The sequence below is a fragment of the Chiloscyllium punctatum genome, chromosome 12, assembly GCF_047496795.1.
Source record: "Chiloscyllium punctatum isolate Juve2018m chromosome 12, sChiPun1.3, whole genome shotgun sequence".
Lineage (NCBI taxonomy): Eukaryota > Metazoa > Chordata > Chondrichthyes > Orectolobiformes > Hemiscylliidae > Chiloscyllium > Chiloscyllium punctatum.
This window is the reverse complement of record NC_092750.1, coordinates 34820279-34846159: the sequence shown is the minus strand read 5'-3', so window position 1 is coordinate 34846159 and position 25881 is coordinate 34820279. Positions and strand designations below refer to the sequence as shown.

Genomic DNA, 25881 nt, shown 5'->3' with positions numbered 1-25881 from the left:
TAGAGTTTAAACATGGCTTGGGGCATTACTAATAATTTTGCTTAGAATGTGGTCATGTCAAAGTTTATACAGTAAATTAAAATGAATAGGTTGCAGGATCTCAAATTTCAATGCACCAATGCCTTGTTTTTAAGCAACAGTATAGTTTTGTTTAGTCTTCCTTTTGTACTTCTAAGTTTTTTGTCCTAAATGTGATGATGTTCTAGAAGTGACAGTCTGCAATTATTTCCCACAAGTGTCCACTTGTGTGTGAACTTGATGAGTGTTTGGAAGCTATTTGATAAAGGAGATTTTACAGACAGTTTTCCTTCTGTCCATACACATGGAGTTCCTAGTAGGGATCACTGGATAGTGATGAGAAGCAAAACCAGGTTGATTTTGTTTGAGTTCCCAAGTTAACAGAATGTCCTAGTGCACCAAAATCAGTTAAATATAGTACAGTTCAGTCTTTGTAAATGATAGAGGAGCTGTTAGAAATAGCATTGAGTGAAGTCTGTCATTTTATTTAGTTTAAAATTGAATTTTGATTATTTAAAACTAGAACATTTTGTGTTATGGTCCCATTTGTCATCATCCTTGGCATATGTGGGACAGTGCTGTATAGTTGACTGGGGCTGCCTTGGAAATCAACAACATTGACTCCAAACCAAACAAAACCCTGTGTCATGTGGTCACATAAAGTCTAGGAAGCCATCTGCTGATGATCACTTAATGCCAAACTCTAGCTGATAATTGGTATTCTTCATTGTTCAACATAAATTAAAGGAAGCATTAAAGTTTGGAAGGGGCGTAAAACATTTTCAGGGTGAGGGATTTATTTGTCCATAACCAAAACTGGCTCTGGAACACAATTATTGACTAAGCTGGCTGTTGAATTAACAGAAAGGAAAAATATATTTGACCTCATCCTCACCAAACCATCCGTTGCAGATACATCTATCCATGACAGTGTTGTCTGGAATGTCCATTGCACAGTTATTGTGGAGGTGAAGTCCTGTCTTCATATCAATGAAATCTTCAATTGTGTTATGTGGCGTGAGCACTGTGCTGGACAGAAATACGTCAGGAGCAGCACCAGGCAACACTAAAATGAGGTGTCACTCTGGTGAAGCCATAACATTTGCATACCAAACAGAAGAACTGATCTATGATGAGGCAGGCCTAAGCAATCCCACACAGCAAATCACTTCAAAGGTCTGTAATCCTACGATATCAAGTTGTATACAGTAGTTGTCAATTAAACCATGAGTAGGAGGAGGAGGTTCCACAAATATCCTCAACGATGGGGAATCAAAAATATGAGGGCAAATGACAAGGCTGAATTATTTGCACGCAACTTCAACTGTAAATGATAAGTGGATAATCAATCTTGTCCTCCTTCTGTGGTCCTCTGGATCAGAGGTGCCAGTCTCTAACTATGCAAAAACAAGAAATGACTGAAGATCCAGGATATTGCCAAGGCCATGGGCCCTGACAGCATTTTAACAATAGTACTCAAGACTTGTGCTCCAGAACTCGGCATTCCCCTTGCTAAGTTGCTCCAGTACAGTTGTACCATTGGTGTCTACCCAGTAATGTGGAAAATTAACCAAGTATAAATATTTTAATCAATCTGGTTGGCCATGTTATGGCACGCCTCCAAGGCTGGTAGGACTTGAAGTCAGTCCTTTTGCTCCAGAGGCAGGGGCACTATCACCTTATTAACTATTTCAAGTCCACAAGTAAAAACCAACCTAGTCGATTTGCAGCAAATCAGTCCGCTTTCAAACTATCAATCTCAATAACTTGCTCACTCAAACATATTTTAGGTTCTGCCTGGGCCAGTTAGCTTCTCATCTCAATACATATTGGTCCAAATGTCGACAAACCGGTGTGGGGTGAGAGCTTGGACATTAAGTCAGCATTTGATTGAGTGTGGTACCAAAGACTCATAGCAAAATTGAGTCTGAGAATGTGGGAAAACTCCACTGGTTGGAGTTATTCTTGCATAAAGATTGTTGCTGTTGTTGCAGGTCAATTATCTCAATCCCATCACATCACTTCAGGAGCTCTTTAAGTCATGCCTGAGACCAACTATCTTTAACGGCTTTGTCAATGGCATTCTCTCCAATATGAGGTTGAAATGAAGATGTTTGCTGATGGTTCACTACCACTACCACTAGATAATGAAAGAAGATAGTTCATTATGTATCAAGATGTGGACATTGTTGAGGCTTGGGCTGATGTGTACAATATGGTACAATAGTGTCAGGCAATGACTGTTGCCAACAAGAGAGACCATGGCCACCTCCCTTTGATGCTAAATGTAAAATCTCCAGGACGGACTTCAGCAACTCAGCACATCGTCCTTGGTATGACCTTTTAAATGTGTGGGCTCTGTAGCCTAGAGGAAAAGATGAAACAGGTGCATGGGAAAATCAACATCTGTGAGTTCCTCTCTAACTCGCACAGTTTTCTTACCTAAAAATATATTGCTGTTCCTTCATCTTGTTGCTTCCAAATGCCACACATGCTGGATGACATGACACTCAACTCTGATCTGCAGCAACCGCAGTCCTCACTTTCTCCTCCGTATTGGATGACATTCCTTACAATAGCATCAATGCCCAGAATCTTTACAGTGTATGTTTCAATGAGATGCTAGTGTGAAAAGGAATCAAGTGGAAGTCTTGCGTATTTGGCTGCTGATATCACACTCTAAGCAATGAAAGCTGTTGGCAAATTATTTCCACTTTCAGACAGTTTGTTTTCTTGGTAAATTGGCCAAATCCCAGATGGAACGTATGTTATATAACCTCCATGGAACCCGGATTCCTGTTTCGCTGCCAGAGGAATGTTGGCCGTGCAAACTGTGGTTCTCAAACTTCCTTTCTCCTCCTGGAGTTTCATCAATTTGTTAAGCCAGATGAGGAAGAACAGGGAAATATTAAGAGAGGTTCAGCACTTGACCAGCATCGGCTGGTCTTTGTTTGAATAGTTAACAAGATAGGTTAACTGTTTGTGGTTTACTCTGTCGGTGATGTGCTGCTTTTTGCATTTCAAAAGCATACGCACATAAGTATATGGAGGGAATAAATTATTTGATGCCAGAACAATGTGAATAATCCCATTATAGGTGATGAGTATTCTGTCTCATTTTGAAAATTTATGAAATAAAGGATTAAAATACACTTCATTTCTTATGAGTCTTAGGATTTCAGTCTGAATTCCTGCTGAAGATCTATTGGAAAGCAGTATTCTATCAAATGAACTATTATTCCATTTCTCATTCATTTTCCGCTCACATTGAGGGAGAAATTACAGTATCTGGAGTATGTAGCAACGAAATATATGTAGGTACACTAAGTTCAACTGAGAGTTTCCAGTTCATTAAGTTATTTTTTAAATTCCTACTTATTTATTTAACACTTTCGTATTTTATATCAGCTTCAGGTAACTTTTTGTTTAAATAAATGTCTAAATTTCATCCTCGATTTGTAATCATGTTATCATTTCCACATGGCAGTTAGAGGATGCATCTCTTAAAAGATGTGTCTTATAAATAGGTGTAACTAATAAACCAGAAAAAGTTCTTGCTGACAAGTTTTACCAAATAACATTGTGCTGAATTTTAAGTCATTATTTTGCTGCAATTTTACAAAATGTGTAATTAAAACAAAAATAACAAAAATAAAACTGCTGAGCACATGATGGAAATAGCAATACTAAGGTTTGGCTCCAATCATAGGGAACTTTCACTCCCCTGACACAGACTGAGACTGGAGTCATTATGCAGTTTCCTCAAAAGCTGATTACCCAGTCTTGCTATTGCTGGTGCTTCTCTCTTCACTAAACTAGCAATCCTTCAGTACTTCACAAACTCTTGCTGGTAGCTAGTTCTGGGAAACTAGTTGCAAGTTCATCTTACACGAGGGGAAAGGCAATACTCAAGAAGACAATGAAGAGTCCAGTTGGGAGTTTGGTGATCATAAAATTGTCATGGACAAGGAGAGAGATGAATTGAATTAATTATTGTTTTCCTCTTGTGTATGTAAGCAGAGGTGATTTTTAATTTCTCTTTGTTTTTGAAGTAGGCCATGCTGTATTCACACCAAATCCTTTGTTTGTGAAGGCCAGTTTTAAAATGGCGACCTGCAGAAACAAAGTACATACCCCACAGACGCTGTCTTAGCTGTGCCTGAAGACTGGTGTGATGTCATCAGTTAAACACGTAGCAGATCTTCTCAATGTTAATAGCAATCTGCCTCCTAGCAGGTAGAGGCAGAGATTCAGAAAATATATAATTAAACTTTTTCTTCAAAGATTAGTTGCTTTGATCTTATGGTGGGATTCCTGGATGAATCTGTTTCAAAAAGCATCCTAGCTTTTATGTAACAATTGCTTTTTATCCTTATGACCAGGACCATTGTCTCTTTGTATGAGATCAGTGCTGTTAGCTCCCCTTCCTACAAAATGAGTTTCAATAGCTTCCTTTTGCTCACATCTTGAGGATACATCTTGTCACCCTGCCTTTTTGTGTTTGTGAGCTATTGATCAGAGTCTTTCTAGAAATTATGGTCAGTTTTCAGAATTTGATTTGTGACAACTTTGATTTAATCCAACGAAAATATTTCTAATATTTAAATGAGAAAGCACAGTTTTTAAAACAATTCATGAGTTCTCTTCGTGTTGTGAACATGACAAAGTTGTCAGGTTTTTTTTGAGGGATGAATTGAAGTAGAACAGGTAAAATAACAATGAAGGAATTTAATTTCAGATGAGCAAACTTTGCATTGAAATCCCAGCTAAGATGGTGCCGGCAAGGTAGGGAAGTGTTCAGGCTCCTGGGCCCATCCACTCCAAACCAGCTCTTTCCTCCTTTCTTTCCTTACGCTTTTCCACTTTTCTTTTTTTTTCTCTTCATCTTCTTCCTATCAATGGCAGCGGAGAATGTGACATCATGGAGGAGAGTGGCTGAAGCAGTAGTCTTGATGACACGGTGGCCTGGCCTGGCAATGGAGCCAGGGATTCTGGTTGTGGTGGGCCCAGAGCAGGGACTCCTAGACATCGCTGAGGTGGCTGTAGCAGTGGGAACTGGGACCCCTGATGTGTTAGGCCCAGAGTGGAGACTCCTGGTTATTGGCATTGCAGTGGCAGCAGCTCCTGCTTGTGGTAGGCCTGGAACAGGGACCCCTGGTTATGAGTGAGACAGCGGTGGCAACGGAACCAAGGGCTCCTAGTTGCAAGGCAAGTGTGGGTCCAGCAAAGGACCTGGCATTGTTGGACCATCAGTGAGTTGGCCCAGTGATGAAGAGATGGTACCTGAAGAGTGGCAACTCTGGTGGTGGGACTAGTATAGGTGTCGTTGGTGAGCGTACTCAGGACTCTCATAGTGGAGGCGACAGAATAAAGAGACTTTCTTTCAGCTACATCGCTTTATTCTTAATTCAAAATGGCACTGGATATAGCGACAGTTGAAGCTTTTCACTATTTCATTGTGTTGCTCGTTTTGGAGTTCAAGTACCAATAAATCATCATTGTTCATAAAAATGAAATGGAGGATTAATTGGGGAAAAGTGGGACTGTTTTGAGGAATTTTGCTTACAATGTTGAGACAATTTATTCAAGAAACAAATTCAGACCAAATAGAAAAGAAAAACTGACTTGGATGAGAATAGAATCTATGGAAAACAATAATTTATAAGAAAACAGAATTTTTTAAGAAGAGCAAGAAATGAAGCACAAGAAAGGACACCATACCAATGATATACAATGCAGTCTCATAATCAAAATATCTTGCAGGCAGATGGGATTAGGGTTAGTATGGACATGGTGGGCCGATGGGCCTGTTCCTGTATTGTACTGGTCTATACTTCGTATCACAAGGAAAAACATCGTATGAGGGTTCTGCATACTGAAATAAAACATGGCTCGGCTCTTCACATTCTCTGTAAGAACATTGGTGTGGTTGGCTGAGGCACTTATGAATAACTTTCAAAGCATGTTGATTACTCTATCCAATCAGAAGATAGCATTTTTGATTCCCATTGTTTGAAAAAGAAACTTTTCTGAACATTCAAATTCCAGGCCTGTGAAAATTGCCTTAAATATGCCGACCACCCAGTCAGAGGACAGCATGGGTTGAGAAGGGGCTGGTTATGGAATACTAAATAAATGGATGACTTTTATATTGATCTACTGCACAATGGCATGGAGCAGATAGTATTTACCTGCATTTCAGGAGTGTGTTTAATACCACGTTACATAACAGATTGCAAATGTAAATGAATTGCCATGTGTTGATGCCTGGCTTAACTAGGCAGCTAAGATTAATGATATCTGGAGAGGTGTCAGTTTGGGAGCTAATTGCAATCAAAGTCTCATTGGTTATTGACCGAAGTTGCTTATAATTATCATAAATTTTAAATTTAGACCAAGATGTTTTAGTTAATTGATGCTAAATTGGATGTATTGATCAGTGGATGGTAAATATGTGAAAATTAAAAGAAATTTGCATATCCTGTGCTGGTGGTCATGGAGGTAAAGATTTCCACAATTAAGTGTAATGTCATGATATTTGATAGAGGAAGTATAAGATTTAGCTTTTTATTCATTCATGGGATGAAGGTGTGGCTAGCTACACCAGCACTTATTACCAATCCCCAATTGCCAAGGGACAGTTAAGAGTCAACCACTTTGCTGCGGGTCTGGAGTCACATGGAACCAGACCAGACCAGGTAAAGAAGGCAGTTTTCTTCCCTGAAGGACATTAGTGAACCAGATGGGTCTTTTTCCTGACAATTCACCATGGACCCATGGTCGTCATTAGAATATTAATTCCAGACTTGTAAGGTTTAAAATTAAATTAAAATCCCAACATCTACTGTCGTGGGATTTAAAGACGGGTTTCCGGAACACTACCTGGGTTTCTGAATTAACAGTACAGTTGATAATATCACTAGGCCATTGGCTCCCTTAAATGCTACACATTAATGTGCTTGATGTAGTAGATGGATAAAGGCCTAGGTTTCTTGATGGGTAGATCAACAAAACAATTGTTTCAGTGTTTGAAGAAGCAAATTAATTTTTATGAAATATAGTCAAGGGCATGGCTGACCAGTTTAAGGAGGTCTTGCTGCATTTGCTGAAGCTCCAGCTCAAATACACTGAATGATGTGAAATTAGTTGAGGGTGCCCAGAGGAGTTCTGAGGTTCTGAATCTTGCTCAGTAGGCACTGCATCATGAAGAAAATATACTTGAGGGCATTGCTCATTTGCGAAGAACAGGATGATTGGGAACCCGATGGAGGCCTAAAGAGATGTTTGGTGCTTAGAAACGTTTAGATCTAGGCAAGTCCTGCAAGGCAATACATTCCCAGATGTGATGGCACACTTTTACCAAATGCGTATGTAGTTTCAGCAAGTGTTTCAAAAGAAGTAGGGAATCCAAGTAAGTTCTCTTTAACCGTAATAGAATATTAGTCAGGGTCCATCCAATCCTGGCAATGTTTTTCTACAACCTCTACCATCGGAGAGAAGGTACAGACAGAAGCCTAAACACAGGCACCAGCCAGGTTTGTAACAGTTTCTCCCCTACTGTTGTTAGAATACTGAATGGACTGTCAAACTCTTACCGTTTGCCTGTACCTGTTTTTTTTTGTTTTTGCCACTGTTTACCTATTATCTATGCTACTCTTCTGTATTACCTGCAAGACAAAGCTTTTCACTGTATCTCGGTACATGTGACAATAAATTCAATTCAATTCAATTCACTAGTTTAAGCAACAGAATAAAAGAGCTGGTTTTAAATTAAAACTTGATTACTTATTCTTGTTGCATCAAAAAAGACATATTTCTTTAAAGTACTGAAACAGATTTTACATAACATAAAATTTTAAAAGTGCAAGTTACAAATTACAAAATGGGTTGGTTGAATTTGGTGTTCCTTTGAGTTCTGTTCTTAGTCATGTGGATTTGTTAGTCTGAATTGTTGGGAGCCAAGTAATTTCTATCTCATTTTGAGCAGGCACAATATGTTCCTGAGCTTTAACTTGGATTGTTTTAAATGTCTATGGCTAGAGCTACTAATAATATTTGCGTATGGGTAATTTAAAAATGAATCATTCTGGCTATGTATGAAATAAATTACTATGCATTCCTAAGACTTAAGTCTTAGTACTTGTTTTAAGCAGTTTTAATGTTCATAGGTAACCTTTTCAGCTGTGTACAGCATTCTGTGTGGTCTTTATAAAGGGGAAATGAGTTACATATAAGTCTATGGGGCTTCATGCAGTATTGAATGCTAGAGCTGTAATAGGCTTCACATTCAAAAGCAGGAAAGCAAGCTTAGATTAGAACCGCATGCCAGCAGTAGAGCCACCTATAGCGTGCCATATTTCTCTTCCTGACATCCGACCGTCCAGGAGAAATCACTCTACCAATTATAAGAATAAGAAATTCAGCCTCTGAAAATTGCAAGTATCAAACAAAGTAAGTGTGAAATGAATGCTTTCCAAGTCTTTGGAATGTTGCCTTCAATAGAGAAAGATTTAAAAGGAAGCACTTGAAATAAAACGTGGTTTCACTTCAGGAGTAGTGAAAAACGTTTTACACTTATAGCACCTTGGCTTTACTTGGTGACTGAAAAATACCTAACAGTTTATGTTTTATGCTAGCAATATGCTTTGTTTATTCTGCTTAAATTTAATGTGTGGACAGTTATTGATAAACTTAAAAACTTTTTTGCCTCAGGACAGTATTCACGCAGTGGTATTTTATGAATTGGTAGTAATGGTGATATTCATATTTTAAAGTAATGAGAATGTTTTGCTAAGCTTACACAGGCATATTAACAAACCAACTCCAAAAAAGACATTCCATATTGTATAAGCCTTCCTACTCGACACCATATGATTCCACTTACATCTTAATTGCTTGTCTATATGAATTTAGAATGAGGTTATGACGAGACTATTTCAATATGTTTACAATAGGATTCTTGACGGTCTTTACCTCTTTCATGTAATTTAGCTTAGCTCTATGTTCAGAATGGCATTAAATAATCCTGTTTTGTTGCATTAAGTCAGTCTTCCAGCTAGAGAGGATTAGACCTAAATAACCATATCATACAGTTCCCTGATGGGACTTCTGATGGGGAAAGAGCATACACTCAAACTGTCAAGCTGTAAGTACAACGACATAATGCAACAAAGAACTACAGATGCTGGAGATCTAAAACAAAAGTAAATTGCTGGGTAAACTCAGCAGGCCTGGCAGCATCTGTGGGGAGAAGCAGCGTTAATATTTTGTGTCCCATGACACTCCATCAGAACTCAAAAGATATAATATGAAGTCCTGCAGAAACCTGGCTTTAAAAAAGCAGAAGGGTTTACTTTAAGTGTTTTTTGCAAGAAAAGAGTACCTGTTAAACTCCTGAGCTTTTTGTTGTTATCATCCTGTTCAGAGATGTTATTACACATTTCTGGAGCAGGTTGGACTCGAGACTGGGCCTTCTGGTTCAGAGGTAGGGACACACCACTGTACCACAAGAGCCCTCGCTCAAGCTAATTCTTTTGCTGAACAATTCATACTCTGGAGAAAATTGGACCCACCCAGAATTTTCTGTTTAATATTGAATTATACAATAGTACCTTAGCAAAGTTGTTTTATCAGCAACTTTGATACTTATGGTCATTTATGACTTAGTGAATTACCAGGGCATAACAGATAACAGGGACGTCTTGTTAGAAAATCAGTGATGTCAAACGCCAAAATGTCTGTTGATAAGCAATACCTGACTCACAAGGTAACATTCCTGTTTTGCAATTACTGTCTGACATAACATAGTAATAGACAGCAGTATTCAAAGTTCACAGGAGGGCATTTTGTCCAGAAAAGACAAATCATTGGGGTAACCAAACAGCAAAAAGTCACCTGCCTAATAGAATAGACAGAATTGGTGAGGAGCTGCTTCTCCATCAGAAGCTGATTCTCTCACATGTGCTGTTGAGAAGTTCACCAGTGCAAATGCAGAAGAAGATCTGCCTGCTTCTGGAGGCTCAACAGTCAGGATAAAGAAGGAAAATTAAGTTCAAGCGCCATCAGGGATGCTTTTTGTGAGGGGTGGCAAGGCTGAGAAGCCATCTGTTGGGGTTCTATGTGCCAAGTCGAATGATGAAGCATTGGGAAGGATTGGGCTGAATGATTAGAGATAAAGGCTCCAAGGGTTATTGGAGAGAAAAACCGACTACGGCTTTGGGGATTCCTCAAGGTGAGGGCAGAAGGGAAAGAGGCTGCTAGGTGGGCAGGGGGGGAAGCTGCAAGGGGTTGGGATAGAGAGGGAGTTGGTATTGAGGGAAGAGAAGCAGGCTGTGGATGATGGAGACAGGGAAACTGCAAATGAGAGAGAACAGTTTTAAACCTGTCAGCAAAATCAAAGCTGGAAAACTTGAAATTAATTTGTACTGAATGAGTGATGAATTTCTTGCAAATGAAACTAGAAGCTCCAGCTTAAAGCTGCACATGTTCAGGACCGACTGTAAAGAGAAACTGTAGGTAGATGCTATTGTAATGGACACTGCCTTAATAATTAAACTTTAATCTGAGATACACTTTTTTAAGAAACTGGTATCAGCCTCATAGTAATCTTCTACCTTTATACATACGAGATGGAAATACAATAACTGATTTTATCAATCTGTGAAAGGTGTCTTTAGGATTATACCTTTTTGTGTGTCAATTATTTTGGGAAAATAAATTCTGCTAAACTTATGTCTGTTACTCTGAGCAAACTTAAAGATTGTGATTCTGAATAATGTTTTTCTTGTTTTGTGGCTTTCAATGTAATTATTGAGGCTATTGATGAATTCTTGTAATTCTATTTTTGTGTGAGTACAGTTAACTGATAGGTCAACACAAATAAAAGGGTATTCCATCACTGAACAAATGAGTCAGTAAAAATGGAAAAGGAGCACTTGAAACCCAAAAAGGCCTTGAGAAAATCTCACAAAGAGTCCGAGAGGTGGCTTTCATGTACAAATGTATTCTTTTAAAATGATTAGTTAGATAACCATTGTTACCTCTGTTGCACCCATTACCGCACTATTGCCATTGCACCACAATTGATTATATATCTGTATTCAGCACACCTCAGAAAGAACCTATGGATTATTCTGTCCAGCACTTGCACAAATCAGCTTTTCCTGCTCAAATATTCATTCTTTATCCTTTTCTCAATTTCCAATTTACTGCCATTTTTAATTTAACTGGTTTCCCTATGGAATTAGTTGGAAGAGGTGACCTAAGCACATGTTCAATTGTGACAAGTGAACTAAGTACCTGTTCTATAAGAGGTACTGTTGTTAAATCAATGTTTTGCCCTCTCCAGTGGGTATAAATAAAATAGTGTGAGAAGGCCTGGGTTCAAGTCTCATCTGCTGTAGAGGTGTGCAATGATACCTCTGAACAGCTTGATTCGAAAATATCTATCTTGAGAAACTCCTCAGTGATGTCCTATAATTGAGATGACTGGTCTCAAACAACCATATCCATCTTTCTTTGTACTAGTTCTTCCCCCAATTACCATTGATTTGAATTTTTCTGGGGCTCTTTGATGTCATACTTGGACAAATGCTGCCTTAGTGTCAAAGACTAGTCGCTTTCATCTCCATGAAATCACAGTTGATCTAGCATCCACAATCTTCTGGGAGTGAGAATTTTGCAATTTCACTTCCCTTTGTGAAAAACACTTCCAAATTTTTGTCCCAGAACTGTCTCATGTTTATGCCGCCTTGTTCTGGATTTCCTCTCTAGAGGAAATAGTTTTTGTATATCTCTACTATCAAGTCCACTAATCATTTTAAATACTTCGATATGGACATATCTCAATTTTCTGAACTCAAGTTCACACTAAGTTCATGTAGTCTGTCACCATAATTTAACTTTTTAAACCCTGGTGGTATACTTTTGTAGATCTTTGCTATATACCTTCTAAAACTAACTTCTCTGAGGCTCAGTGCCCAGAATTGATCACAGTACTCCAGATAGGCTTTGATGACTTTATGCAAAAATTATTTCTGAATTCCTTACTCCTTGTCAACATACTATTTTTGATTACTCATCTTATTGCTGGGGAGTTTTCTATATGTAAATTAGTTTTATGTTTTCCTACATTACAATAATGATTACTTCTGAAACGTACTTTTTTGGTTTTACAACACTGAACTTTTGAGTTTATGAATGGTTTGTTAAGATCTGTCTTGCTATTTATAAATACTATTCCCTTAACTCTACAAAAAAGATTTTCGTAAAAACAAATGTAGTTCGTTCATTTCAACATTTTTAGCAGGCCTTGGATGATGTCAGCAGTATTGATTTCTGTAGAAGTATTTGGAAGCAATAATATCTTTTTAAATGTGATTTTCCACCTTTAACAAAGATACCTTACAAGTCTAATAATAAACAAGGCCAGCTTTTTGGTGTCTTTACAATATAAATTCTGACTTATAAAACTTAATAACTTTGGATAAAGTATCATTGCTTCCAGATAATATTTTCCCCTCATTATATTTGCATGTTCTGTGTAGACTATCTGCACTGTGTCTCACTCATATTAAAATGATGTTTGGCAAAAGATTGGATTAGAATTAAAAATTACTTAACAATGTGTATGACAAAAATAAACTGCTTGTTAAGTCTAGTGTTTTCATAATAGTATGCTATAAAATGTTTTTATTACACTTTTTGATTTCGATAACAGTCAATAGTCAAATATTCTTTCTGTCAATCTTTATTTGGTTTTCGTGTGGGAAACACATCGAGACAATTTGCATTTTACAGGCATGTTTGTAGTTGGCAAGTTAGTTTGTCTCATGGGAAAGACTAAGTTCGAACAGCTAAATAGTCATTTGAAAGAAAAAAAATGTTTTTTTAATCTGTAGCCAGCAGGCATTGCATTCTAGCAAAGCTATTTCTTACAGCTATAGTGAATGAGTGCAACTTGAAGTAGAATATTCATTGATTTTTAAATTGCAAACTGAATTCAGACATTGGAGGTATACTAGGGACATGTATCATCAGCTGAACCCCCCCCTCAAGCTGATTCAAATATAACTTTGTTAATGTGATTGTGTTTGTAACTAGTGTACAATTATTCAATCAATGTTTATTTACTCATTTAAAAACATCACTGAGTAAAGTAATGGGGAATCTGAGTTAATTTAAGATGACTTTGAATTGCAAAGTAAAAGTTCTTAATAACCACAAAGGTTTTTATTCTGTTATTTAAATTTCTGTATCAAGTTGTAGTCATCACTCTGCACCACCAAGGTTGGCTTACTATCACAATTTGGAGGTGTCAATGTTGGTCTAGGGTGGACAAATTTTAATATCAGGTTATCGTCGAACAGGTTGATTTGGAAGCAGGCCTTATTAACAAAGCACTTATTCCTTCTATTCATGAGCCATATCATCTGAACAGAACCAGAGGCTGATGCGTATTTGTCAAGACTGGAAAACGTTAGGTATGCCCAAGTTTAAAACTAGGAATATAGTGTTCACTAAGTTGTTCAGGTATTAATTGTGACTTGATTTGCTCATTGCACAACTAGCAAGTGTCATATTGAATAAGTGACTTTACTGCCCTGAATTCTGATAGTACAGTACAAAACAAATAAACCAATATAATCAAGAGATGGTCTTGTATCTTGAAGCTTGTTTCTGGCAACCTGTCTTTTCTGTATGGTAAGCTTCCAACTATTTGAGCTCTTAAATCAGTTTATTTTTAATTTATCATGAGCTGCATGTGTTGCTGGCTTAAATGTGACTCAACTTCATATTATGTTTTATAATACTCCCTTGAAGCATCTTATGAATTTTATTGCATTAAATTCATAAGTTTATGCGACTTAAATTCACATTGTTTCAAGTGCTTTAAAACACTTCACTTGACATTGACCAAACTCTGTCAGTGTCTTCCATTTGTCAAATGCAGCATGCCTGTCAGAACTGGTTATATTTTTCACTCCTCCCCTTTAAATATTCCCTCTAGCTACTGTTGACTGTAGATAGCCAGCAGATTGACAAGTGGCTGGACATTAAGGTAGTTTAAAGGTGAATTTGTTTGTTCTCTACCTAGGGCGGTCCCAGTTGTTTCCCAGCTTAAGGGGATATTGTTCTTGTCAGGCTTGAAAATCTGTAATACTAAAAATACTGTTAAGCATTTGGAAAACATTTTAATAAACTTTGTGCTCTTACTTCCTCCTGCAAACTGGCTGGTAGGTGTGTGTCTGTATATGTGTCAAATAATGCTGAACTGTACTCAAACAGGACCTGTATTTTTATTGCAAACAGAGCCAACCATAAAAATATATTGCTCTGGTATTGCCTTCAAATGTCAAATTTGAAGAACTGAAGAACGTTTTGCTGAAATATTGAAAGATTGTAATGAGAAAGGAATCCACAAATCTCAGAATAATGTGACATTTTTGCTTCACATTTTATTGTATATGAAACTGTTATGGTACTGAATAATATGTTCTGCCATTTGAAAAAAAAAATTTAAAGGAAGTACTGCCCTTTTCTCATGCTTGTCCACAGTTCTATCAGTATCATTTAAAGAATATCCCAAAGTGCTTTCCAGTTCAGGAGGTACTTTTGAAGTCACGGCTTTAATAGAGGGAAGGGCAGCAGCCAGTTTGTGAACTGCAAACAGCAATGAGCAACATGATTAGACCATCTGTTTTAATTAAAGGGATCAGAAGGATTTATCTATTAGTTGAACAAATTACAAATAACTTCTTACTTGCATTTTTTGAGGAAATATACAAACTATTACCTCATTCCTGGCTTTCATGAATGCGGTAAACTTCAGAACACAGCAATTAGCTGTGTCCCACATTTTACCTGGGGGCAAAGGATCAAAAACATAACATTGTTAAAATAACATATTGATCTACATATTAGGTACGTACAGATTATACTAAGCATTGAACACATTTAATATATAGCTGTATCTTGACAATGTACAGAAATTGTGTAGAGATACTTTGTAGTAAGACTTTGTATACTCTGGAAACTGAACATTTGTGCAGAATCAAAATTTCACTTAATAGTTGAAGTTTCAATGAACAATACAGTAAAAAAAGTTGTTAAGTACATTTTGAAACCATTATTCACATCTGTTGCAATTTCCTCAAGCACCTTGATAGATTACTGAGATTTTGAGAACAGGTCAAGTGATCCACAGTTAAGTATTGTGATTTACTTTCAGAATATATCGCAATTGAAAATACGTTTCATCTCCGGCTTCAGAGAATCTTATTGCAGATGAACCAAATGTGATGTCATGCACAGGGTGGGGCCTCACCATATCCCTTTCTATAACAGCTTAATCCAATAATGAGAAGACAGTCTGGCCTCTTGTTTGTCAGTGATGCAATTGGTGGAGGATGGTGGACAGCTCAGGTTGAACTCTTCCATTAGGCAAGAATAGGGCTAGGTGTTGATCCAGGTTTCAGAGATAAGAATGTTTGAGTTGGCTCTCCATAATTGGGATAAATGGACTCCTCCATTATAAAGTATCACAGCCTTCAGTAAACATTATAAATTCTGAGCTTCAACAGAAATTACAAGGAGCAAAATAAACATAGTTATTTAAATGTAAACATAGCCATACCAAAAATTTTGAAAACCTGCCATTTAATAGTCAATGGTACCTTACTGATCAGAGTGCATTCCTTGTAGAATAAGGACGACCTTGTACCCAGAGTCATAGGAGTCAGGTCAGTGGAATTTGCCAACTATAATGGGAGAAATGATGGGAAACTGTTTCCTGCACAAGATTTGGTTGGGCAGTACCGAGTTGTTCTCCAAGATATTCAGGGCGGATTTTGAAATGAAAGAGGGAGTGAGGAGTGATGCAGTACTTGCTGTGAGTTTTCCTCAGCAGGGTATTTTATATGATCTGGCAACACTTATGATCACCCTTGTAATGTAAGAAACTGGGCATCAATGTCATGGTATTGAAGAATGCAACTGGCATTTATAGAATCATAGAGATGTACAGCATGGAAACAGACCCTTCGGTCCAACCTGTCCACACCGACCAGATATCCCAACCCAATCTACTCCCACTTGCCAGCACCCAGCCCATATCCCTCCAAACCCTTCCTATTCATATACCCATCCAAATGCCTCTTAAATGTTGCAATTGTACAAACCTCCACCACATCCTCTAGCAGCTCATTCCATACACGTACTACCCTCTGCCCCTTACATCTCTTTTATATCTTTCCCCTCTCGCCCTAAACCTATGCCCTCTAATTCTGGATTCCCTGATCCCAGGGAAAATACTTTGTCTATTTACCCTATCCATGCCCCTCATAATTTTCCAGGGAAAACAGCCCCAGCCTGTTCAGCCTCTCCCTATAGCTCAAATCCTCCAACCTGGCAACATCCTTGTAAATCTTTTCTGAACCCTTTCAAGTTTCACAACATCTTTCCGATAGGAAGGAGACCAGAATTGCATGCAATATTCCAACAGTGGCCTAACCAATGTCCTGTACAGCTGCAACATGACCTCCCAACTCCTGTACTCAATACTCTGACCAATAAAGGAAAGCATACCAAATGCCGCCTTCACTATCCTATCTACCTGCGACTCCACTTTCAAGGAGCTATGAACCTGCACTCCAAGGTCTCTTTGTTCAGCAACATTCCCTGGGACCTTACCATTAAGTGTATAAGTCCTGCTAAGATTTGCTTTCCCAAAATGCAGTACCTCGCATTTATCTGAATTAAACTGCATCTGCCACTTCTCAGCCTATTTGTTGTAATCTGAGGTAACCCTCTTCGCTGTCCACTACACCTCCAATATTGGTGTTCTCTACAAATTTACTAACTCTACCTCTTAAGCTCGCATCCAAATCTTTATGTAAATGACAAAAAGTGGAGAACCCAGCACCGATCCTTGTGGCACTCCACTGGTCACAGGCCTCCAGTCTGAAAAACAACCCTCCAGCACCACCCTCTGTCTTCTACCTTTGAGCCAGTTCTGTATCCAAATGGCTAGTTCTCCCTTTATTCCATGAGATCTAACCTTGCTAACCAGTCTCTGATGGGGAACCTTGTAGAACTCCTTACTGAAGTCCATATAGGTCACATCTACTGCTCTGCGCTCGTCAATCTTCTCTGTTACTTCTTCAGAAAACTCAATCATGTTTGTGAGATATGATTTCCCATGCACAAAGCCATGTTGCCTATCCCTAATCAGTCCTTGCCTTTCCAAATACATGTACATCCTGTTCCTCAGGATTCTCTCCAACAACTTGCCCACCACTGATGTCAGGCTCACTGGTCTATAGTTCCCTGGCTTTTCTTTCCGCCCTTCTTAAACAGTGGCACCATGTTTGCCAACCTCTAGTCGTCCGGCACCTCACCTGTGACTATCGATGATACAAATATCTCAGCAAGAAGCCCAGCAATCACTTCTCTAGCTTCCCACAGAGTTCTCGGGTGCACCTGATCAGGTCCTGGGGATTTATCCACCTTTACCCATTTCAAGACCTCCAGCACTTCCTCCTCTGTAATCTGGACATTTTGCAAGATGTTACCATCTATTTCCCTACAGTCTATATCTTCCATATCCTTTTTCACAGTAAATACTGATGCAAAATATTCATTTAGTATTTCCCCCATTTTCTGCGGCTCCATACAAAGGCTTCCTTGCTGATCTTTGAGTTTCCCTATTCTCTCCCTAGTTACCCTTTTGTCCTTAATATATTTGTAAAAACCCTTTGGATTCTCCTTAATTCTATTTGCCAACGCTATCTCATGTCCCCGTTTTGCCCTCCTAATTTCCCTCTTAAGTATACTTCTATCTCCTTTATACTCTTCTAAGGATTCACTCGATCTATCCTGTCTATACCTGACATATGCTTCCTTCTTTTTCTTAACCAAACCCTCAATTTCTTTAGTCAATAGGTAGCATCCCCTATACCTACCAGCCTTCCCTTTCACTCTGACAGGAATATACTTTCTCTAGATTCTCGTTATCTCATTTCTGAAGGCTTCCCATTTTCCAGCTGTCCCTTTACCTGCGAACATCTGCCTCCAATCAGCTTTCGAAAGTTCTTGCCTAATACCGTCAAAATTGGCCTTTCTCCACTTTAGAACATCAACTTTTAGATCTGGGCTATCCTTTTCCATCACGATTTTAAATCTAATAGAATTATGGTCGCTGGCCCCAACGTGCTCCCCCACTGACACCTCAGTCACCTCCCCTGCCTTATTTCCCAAGAGTAGGTCAAGTTTTGCACCTTCTCTAGTAGGTACATCCACATACTGAATCAGAAAATTGTCTTGTATGCACTTAAGAACTTCCTCTCCATCTAAACCTTTAACACTCTGGCAGTCCCAGTCGATGTTTGGAAAGTTAAAATCCCTGACCATAACTACCCTATTATTCTTACAGATAGCTGAGATCTCCTTATAAGTTTGTTTCTCAATTTCCCTCTGACTATTAGGGGGTGTATAATACAATCCCAATAAGGTGATCATCCCTTTCTTATTTCTCAGTTCCACCCAAATAACTTCCCTGGATGTATTTCCAGGAATATCCTCCCTCAGCACAGCTGTAATGCTATCCCTTATCAAAACTGCCATTCCCTCTCTTCTCTTGCCTCCCTTTCTATCCTTCCTGTAGCATTTGTATCCTGGAACATTAAACTGCCAGTCCTGCCCATCCCTGAGCCATGTTTCTGTGATTGCTATGATATCCCAGTCCCATGTTCCTAACCATGTCCTGAGTTCATCTGCCTTCCCTGTTAGGCCCCTTGCATTGAAATAAATGCAGTTTAATGTAGTAGTCCTACCTTTTCCCTGCCTGTCCTAACTGTTTGACTCAGTTCTGTTCTCAACTGAACCAGTCTCAGATTGATCTCTTTCCTCACTATCTCCCTGGGTCCCACCCCCCCCCCCCCCCCCCCCCCACCCCCGCACCTTACTAGTTTAAATCCTCCCAAGCATTTCCCTATTATGTACAAATGTTACATCTCCCTGAGGATGCAAGTGTTATGTTAATAGTTTGTATTAAAGAAGCATGCTTTCAGTAGTGTGTCTTTGCTCATGTAATCCCAGAGTAATGTGGCATATAAGGAAGTGATTGCCTAGTGGTATTATTGCTGGATGGTTAAACCAGAGATCCAGATAATGTTCTGGGAACCCAAGTTCAAATCCCACCATGGCAGTTGGTGTTACTTGAATTCAATAGAAAAAAGTCTAGAATTAAGAGATTAATGATGAAATCATTGTTGGTTGTCAAAAGAACTCTGGTTCACTCATGTCTTTCAGGGAAGGAAACTGCCATCCTGGACTACATATGACTCCAGACCACAGCAATGTGGTTGACTTAACTTTCCTCTGGGATGGGCAATAAATATTGGCCTAGTCAGCGAGGACTTCGACTCATGAATGAATTCAGAAAAGAAAGGCATTTATATCCTCCAATTGTATGCCTTGACAATGATAATATCATAAGCATAGGTCTTAAATGCATGCTGATGACTGTGAAGCATAACACAATAATAGGCCTAGGCAAAAATACAATAGGGTTTGAAAAAGATAGAGCAGAGACTGGATGAAATGCGCAAGGGAAAGTATGAGTGGGAAATGTGGTCAGCTGATTTCTTTTGACCAATGCTAAACCCTGGGTGTGGTGGTGTTTGGTTAGCATTGATTAATTTTAGGATCCAGATGGTGGATGTCATGCATAAGTCAGTGAGTAACATTACATAGATTGTTGCAGTATATCAAATATTAAAGAGGCAAGATTTTAAATCGAGCTTAAGCATATGAGAATCTATTTGTTAAGTTTAAATTCTCATTGCATTGTTGCATTCGGTGATTTCAATCCTATAAAATTCCCTGTGACCTTATGTAATGACCCTGGACACATCAGCTGAGATATATTAAAAAAAAATCCGCTTGATAAACAAAATCACTGAGATTTACACTTCAGTCAAAGGTCCTTGTATTTTATTCTGGTGATATTGTGCCTCTGGGAGTTTTTGGGCTAATCTGGCATGAAGGTGTTTCTTCACCTGCCTGTAATGCACAACAAACACGTTAGCTATTGGTTCTTTTTGAAGTTTATTTTAGTTTGACACGGTGAGAGGGGCCTGGAGTTTCTCATCCCTTTGCTGTATTTGCACAACCTTTCCACACTAATGGCTGCCACCTTGACAAGTTAAATTGGTTTCCCATGTCTCTTTATGGAGTAAAATCCCTCCAAAAGCTTGCCCTTGCCCCATTTCAAAAGGTGGATATTATTGAGCAGATGTCATTAACAAATTGGTTGCAGGTTTCCATTATACTGGTAGATGAAGTTCACGGAGAAGGTAATTGTCTTAAAAGTTTTGAAATCATCATAGAGACATTGAACCACAGACCATAGAATTGTGAATCAAAAGCAAGTCCTAAAATTAATTTTCATAGAATTTGGTAATGGTGGAATATTGTAAACATGATGTGTTAACAGTAATGTAAAATGAATAATGGAAAACAAATTAAAGTTCTGGCATTGTCAGTTATGACTGTCAGCATATAGTCCACATTTATGCGCTGTTCACATTTTGTTTCAGGATAGTGAAATTACATGCTCTACAGATCCAGACATGCAATTTTGCTGAAGTTGCCACAAACTTTTACTTATAATACACAATAAAAGAAGTCCTAGAAATACGACACATTAAACAAATATGCAACAGATGATTTCAGGATGGCTGAGTGTAATTAATGTGCACTGGGGCTGTAGCAACATAAAATAAGAGATAAACATACCTCTGACACTTGCAAGTTAATTGCTTTAGTGAAGCTAAGTTGGAGGATCCTCCAGTGAGAGCTGTGAAAAAAAATGAATGAATTGTGCCCCTGACAAGCCAGGAAGGTTTAATTGCAGCTTGCAATCTAGTGGGCTCAAGAGTTATGTGTCTGCTATTTGGGTTACAGAAACAGGTGTTAGTGATATTATCTGTGTGACCTGAGGAGGCAGTGACTTCAGTATTCACTCCCATACTTAGCCTGGTTGATAATTTACCCAGCTATATATCTGTTCTCTGATTCACACTAGACAAGGGAATGAAAGCTTATTCAAGATGACAGTAATGGAGGAAATAAATGAGTAGGCGAGATCATAAGTAAATATGGAAAAAAAGCAAGTAAATAAATAAAAAAGGTGAGGGTGTACTGCTAACAAATAAAGAAATGTCACAATGAACTTAAGAATCACATTTAGTTCAAAGTTGAAATAACTTACTTTTCCAAAACTACTAAATTTTGTCAAAGCTTTAAGCTGGGACTTGGGTGTTTCAGGGCTGGGAATCAATGATGTGGTGAAACGAACCAACTTGAGATAAGTATTTGCATATTAGTAATTTTGAGGATATTAATAATTGCTACAAATAAATGTATCTGTGCTTGGCTGAGAAATGTTACAAGGAAGCAATGGAGGGTATAAAATATAAATGTCACATTGTAAGGATATATAACAGTAATATGTATCAGAGGGAATACATATTGAGTATCTATAAATAAACAGACATGTTAGTCAATATGCTGCACTGATGCAAGGTGCAGAATATAGTGAAAGCTGGAAATATGCAACGGCTCAGACAGGATGTGTAGAGAGGAAAACAGTTCCCAGTTCATACCAGTGACCTTTCATCAGAACTGGAATATCTTACAAATGTAACAGGCATTACATAAACCTAGGAGCAGAAAAAAGGTTTTGGGTGGATGGTGGGGGTGAGGAGAAGAACAAAATAAAGAGTCAAACGAAAATCTCTTTTGAGAGAAAGGAGACCTTTGTTCAAGTTGATCCTTCTTGGAAAGGAAGCATCAGTGAGTTAAATACAAATTCTTTGTAAAGAGAAACAGAATTAAGATTATCCATTTCTGGTTACAGCATTTTCTGTTTATAATACAGGTGAATTGGCCCAGCTCTTTTAATATCTGAATAGCTGATGACTGGACATATTCCACAAGATGCACATCAGGACCACTCAGAAATCCCATTGCAGTGACTATGTGTGAATTGTATGGGAAGTTTAAGCTAATGTTGAGCAAATTATCCTGGATCCAGAACCCTCGAGCTCTGAGTTAGAATGAAAGGTCTGAAGGGGTTTTGGCTTTAATAGTTACCTAAGCAATGTTGGATGGTGAAGTTGAACAGTTCTAACAGTACTGACTTTACTACACCATCCTCCCAACGACTTGATACTTGTTTTGTACATTCATAATGCATGAATAATCCTTTCTTCTCTTTCCCTCACTCCAATAGTTCAATATTTAACATTTCCATAAATTTATTTTCTTAAAATTATATTACAGTTAGGCCTTTCTTTCTCATATTGCACCCAGAATTATCTCTTAGTACAAGAATGGGAAAACAGAAGACCCACGCAAATCTGAATTTTCACAGACGCAGAACACAGGTACTTCTAGAAGAGAGAAACTCAAATAGATTTTATATTTTACAGGACCTTGCCTTCACATTATTTCAATGTGCTTCACTGCTATGGAATATTTTAAATAGCAATTTTCAAATGAGGTAATTTTTTAAGCCACTTTGTACACAGCAAGATCCCAACACCAGCAATAAGATAAATGACAATTTATTCTGTCAAGATTTTTAAGTTAGTTTTTATTAGAGTTGTTGTAGGATACATGTTGGCATTGGAAGATCTTCCTACAGTGCTGCAGGTAGAGTCATAGAGATGTACAGCATGGAAAGAGACCCTTCAGTCCAACTCATCCATGCTGACCAGATATCCCAACCCAATTTAGTCCTGCCAGCACCCGGCCCATATCCCTACAAACCCTTCCTATTCATTTATCCATCCATATGCTTCTTAAGTGTTGTATTGTATCAGCCTCCACCACTTCCTCTGGCAGCTCATTCCATACACGTGCCACCCTCTGCATGAAAAAGTTGCCCCTTACGTCTCTCTTATCCCTTTCCCCTCTCACCCTAAACCTATGTCCTCTAGTTCTCGACTCCCCCACTGCAGGGAAAAGACTTTGCCTATTTACCCTACCCATGCCCGTCATAATTTTGTAAACCTCTATAAGGTCACCCCTCAGCCTCTGACGTTCCAGGGAAAACAGCCCCAGCCTGTTCAGCCTCTCCCTATAGCTCAGATCCTCCAACCCTGGCAAATCCTTGTAAATCTTTTCTATAACCTTTCAAATTTCACAACATCTTTCCGATAGAAAGGAGACCAGAACTGCATGCAATATTCCAACAGTGGCCTAACCAATGTCCTGTACAGCCGCAACATGACCTCCCAACTCCTGTACTCAATACTCTGACCAATAAAGGAAAGCATACCAAATGCCGCCTTCACTATCCTATCTACCTGCGACTCCACTTTCAAGGAGCTATGAACCTGCACTCCAAGGTCTCTTTGTTCAGCAACACTCCCTGGGACCTTACCATTAAGTGTATAAGTCCTGCTAAGATTTGCTTTCCCAAAATGCAGCACCTTGCATTTATCTGAATTAATCTCCATCTGCCACTTCTCAGTCCATTGGCCCATCTGGTCCAGATCTTCTTGTAATCTGAGGTAACCCTCTTCGCTGTTCACTACACCTCCAATTTTGGTGTCATCTGCAAACTTACTAACTGTACCTCTTATGCTGGCATCCAAATCATTTATGTAAATGACAAAAAGTAGAGGACCCAGCACCAATCCTTGTGGCACTCCACTGGTCACTGGCCTCCAGTCTGAAAAACAACCCTCTACCACCATCCTCTGTCTTCTACCTTTGAGCCAGTTCTGTATCCAAATGGCTAGTTCTCCCTTTATTCCATGAGATCTAACCTTGTTAATCAGTCTCCCATGGGGAACCTTGTCAAACGCCTTACTGAAGTCCATATAGATCACATCTACTGCTCTGCCCTCATCAATCCTCTTTGTTACTTCTTCAAAAAAAACTCAATCTAGTCGATCTCTATTGTTCATCTAAACAAGGCATCTCATATTGAAGGTCTTTGGATTAGTCCTAAAATGGATGGTCGACCCTTAATTTCTGTATGTAAGTTTTTTTTGGGCCATTGCCTGCAAAATGGTCTGGTGCAATTTTCTTTCAGATATTTCTTCTTAAAGCATTGGACATCATTCAAGTAAAGTCTCCATGTACCCATTAACCTTTGTAAAAGTGTATGGGAAGATGCAATTTCTGCACCATAAAATGTGATTGTCTCTAAGGCCAACTACAATTTTCCCCAAAGAATATTTTTGATATTTATGTTGATACATGCTGCGTAAGAGCTTTAGGACCTTGGAGATCTCGTAGAACTGTTCTTCACTGGGCATTAATAGCACAATGTCTGCAGTGTGAATTAGATAAATAGAAGATATCTAGAATTCAGTGAGTAGTGTCCTAACAATGTACAGTGAGATTAGAGTCTGATGTATCTCAGATTAGCAAATATAATTGTATTTAGTATTAATATAAAATGAACCAATTTGTAAAGAAGCCCAAGCTTGAAGACACTCTTGACCTTGTTTTCTCCTCAACCAGTCTGTCTTGAGCCTAAACTCTTAGATTTGGACAGAGAAACTGCACATTGCAAGATAGTTGCAGTGATGCAGTGTGCCTGCTTGGCACGCTTTCCTCATTCCTGAAGAAGGGCTCATGCCTGAAACGTCGATTCTCCTGTTCCTTGGATGCTGCCTGACCTGCTGCGCTTTTCCAGCAACACATTTTCAGCTCTGATCTCCAGCATCTGCAGTCCTCACTCTCTCCGCAGTGATGGGATCCAGTGCCTTGAAAATTCTGGCTGTAATGAAAATCAAGAAACTGACCTGAAAATACCTGAAGAAGGGAAGAACTGAAAACAAATCACTTTTCCAAAACAAAGTTACCAGCCCAGCTTTCAGATCAGCTAGCAGCCGGACTAGCCCCAAGCATGAATGTCAGCCTGGTGGCTCAGTGGTTAGCACTGCTGCCTTGCAGTGCCAGAGACCCAGGTTCGATTCCAGCCTCGGGAGACCATCTGTGTGGAGTCTGCGCATTCTCCCCCTGTCTGCGTGGGTTTCCTCCGGATGCTCTGGTTTCCTCCCACAGTCCAAAAGGTGTGCAGGTTAGGTGAATGGCCGTGCTAAATTGCCTGTAATGTCCAGGGATGTTGAGGCTTGGTGCATTAGTCAGGGGAAATGTAGAATAATAGGGGTAGGGGAATGGGTCGGGGTGAGATGCTCTTCAGAGGGTTAGTGTGGACCTGTGGGCCAAATGGCCTGTTTCCACACTGTAGGGATTCTGTGATTCTAATATGAGGGAACAATCTCTGAATTTAAAAAATTGTGAATACAAATAATTTCATAACCGGTGGTAGGAAAACCAAATTTTTAAGGGAAAAGAAAAGCATTCAAAGTTCATTAGCAACCATCACACTTATGTATTACCTGGGAAGTTCACCAGATTATGTGTTCCACAGGTAACACATCGATGAGAAACAAGTTATGTTTGACAACCTCATAACAGCTTTCAAGTAGTATTTCATTTCAAGAAAAAGCAAGATATTTGCAAGACCACACTGCAATGGCAGACGAGCTGCCGGGAGAGTCTGTAGATAGCTTCATTAATTGCCTGTAAGTACTATCTGAACCATACAAGTTTGGAAATATACAAGAACTCATTTGAAATATAATCTCATTGGGCTCTTCAATAAAAAAAACCATTGAACTTCAGTCAAAACATAATTTAGCTCCAGAACAAACAGCAGTCAATTCTGTCTAGAAAATTGTTCATGAGCATTATAGAACATAACTTCCATTTATTGCAGACCATCCCACAAAGTATCAATTACTTTAAACAAAATAGGTCATTTAATCGCTCATCTGA

At 38.8% G+C, this 25881-nt stretch overlaps 1 protein-coding gene and 1 long non-coding RNA gene across 11 annotated transcripts in view; one reads left to right on the top strand and one right to left on the bottom strand.

The window, feature by feature from the left end:
• Positions 1-25881, top strand: part of LOC140483773 (ERC protein 2) — an 830166-nt gene that overhangs the window by 550979 nt on the left and 253306 nt on the right. The gene's annotated exons all lie outside the window — the stretch shown is intronic.
• LOC140483776 (uncharacterized) lies at positions 14455-20881 on the bottom strand. The gene is made up of 3 exons (XR_011962035.1): positions 20815-20881; positions 14813-14880; positions 14455-14679 (listed from the first exon to the last, which is right to left on the bottom strand). It is a non-coding gene; the product is annotated as an uncharacterized lncRNA (long non-coding RNA).